The sequence below is a fragment of the Castor canadensis genome, chromosome 12 (assembly GCF_047511655.1).
Source record: "Castor canadensis chromosome 12, mCasCan1.hap1v2, whole genome shotgun sequence".
NCBI classification, from domain to species: domain Eukaryota; kingdom Metazoa; phylum Chordata; class Mammalia; order Rodentia; family Castoridae; genus Castor; species Castor canadensis.
In genome coordinates, this window is record NC_133397.1 from 87882971 (window position 1) to 87885215 (window position 2245).

Below are 2245 nucleotides of genomic sequence, written 5' to 3' on the forward strand. Positions count from 1 at the left end.
CTGTAAAAGGGTAAAAGCAACAGCAGAAAGTAAAATTAATCTTAGATATAGAATTTTAAGTCTCTGATTAGAATTTAGAGATTAAGAGGGAATAAATTAATTATTTTGAACAAAATTTTAAAAGGCTCAGAAGTAGTGAGATGGAACAATGGAAGAGATGTAGAACTGTGAAATAATCTCAGAAATAATATTTACCAAATAGGGGAAACTGAGTCAAGAATGAACAAATGAAGTCCTATTCTATACCTGGAGTAATGGTTCCTATTTGAGAGAACATTGCGTGGAGACCCCATCCCCAGAGTTTATGAGGTCTGGTTTGGAGCTATTGTTTATAATTATCTTAGTCCGTTTGGGCTGCTATAACAAAGTACCATAACTGAGTGTCTTACAAAAAGCATAAACTCACTCTTACAGTTCTGGAGGCTGAAGAGTCCATGGTCAAAGCACTGGTAGATTGAGTGCCTAGTGGGGGTCCTCACCCTGGTTCATAGAAAGTACTTTGCAGCTGTGTCCTCAGGTGGAGTAAAGGGCCAGGCAGCTCTCTGGGGTCTCTTTTACAGAGGCATCTCATTATGAACTCTGTCCTTCTCATGACCTAATCAACCCCAAGGGCCTCCATCTCCTAACACCATCATGTTGGGAGTTAGGATTTCAACATATGACTTTGGAGGGATACAAACACTCAGAACACAGCACTAAAAACTCTTAGGGATACTAATGGTCTTCCTGCTGCTGGGCCAGGGGCTCTATTTTGAGACCACTGCCCTAGCAAATCTCTGAAAGTTACAGGCTAAGTACATTTGCAACAGCATTTCCCATAAAGCAGAAAGGTAGAAGTAATTCTAGTATCTATTTAAAAAACACTGAATAAAAATAATGTGCTATTATCCCCTGGTGGCATTTCATACAACCGTGAAAATGAATGAATTACAGCTGCATACAATGATATAGATGAATCTTAGAAAGAATATGCTGAGTGAGAAGAAAGTCATAGATGACTACATACAAACAAAACTATTTTTATAGCTCAAAATTAAACAAGGACATATGTATATGTGGTAGAAACACCTTTTGTAAAAGTCAGAGGCTAATAAACTCTCAAAATAGAAAGAAACAAAAGAACAGGACATGGAAGAGGCATTGGTGAACTGACCAACAACAGCCTTCTCTGTGTGATAGTGCTTAGGTTAGACAGGGAATTACAGCTTTCGCTTCATTATTATTTTTGACTAACAAATGACATACATGTGTATGTATATATTTCAATGGATCAAATATCAATTTTTAAATATTTGTACATGTCAACTTGGCTAGATCACAATGCCTATTAGTCGAACACCATTCTAGATATTTTGTGAACACATTTTTTAAATAAAATTAGCATTTAAATCAATAGACTTTGAGTGAAGCAGATTACCCTGTATCCTCTGAATGGCCTCATCCAATAGTGGAGGTCCTTGAGAAGAAGATTGAAGTCCCAGTAGGAAGTAGAAATGTTACCAGGCCTGTGGATTTTTGATGACCTCAAAAATTTGTGAGCCAATTGTATAAATGTTTATATGTGTATGTGTTTATTTTGTTCCAAAAATATTTTCCTCGTATTTCTGCATTTAAAAAAAAAAGTGAGAATTTATCTCTAGGAAGAATAGCAGAAAGGTTTCCCAGCGTCCCCAAAAGAGACTTCTGTGGAGACCCTGGAGGTCTGAATGGCAGAGTCATATTTAATCCCTAAGAAATTTCTATAACTGAATCTTTTCTACCACCCAGGTGTATAGGGTGAATTGGACTGGACCCTTGCCAGTTCTGAATTGTAAAAATAGTTCAATGAACTTAGGTAAGAAAAGTCAACTCATTGGCTTTTCAACTAAACCTTCCCAGAAGAGGTCTGGCTTTGACACAGATGAATACAGAAGTTCAAATAAAACCCCCAACCTTTGACTCTGCCCTTCCAACAATATAACCCATGGGACATCCACGAGACAAGGGTTTCTCCTTCCAACATTCTAGAATCAAATGTCTTTGTCTAGAGCTGTGTCAGGGTCAGTAAAATGAAATACAATGATAAACTAAGGCTTGAATTCTAAATCCAATTTCAGTGACTTGCTCCACTAACCAAACAACACTGATCAAGGGTAGGAAGAGGGCTGCTCTAAATGGAAAATTAATTAGAATCTTATTATTAAAGGTGGAGGTACAGCTGCTGGGCAGACACACATAAAATAATTATTTTGTTAATCTGGAAATG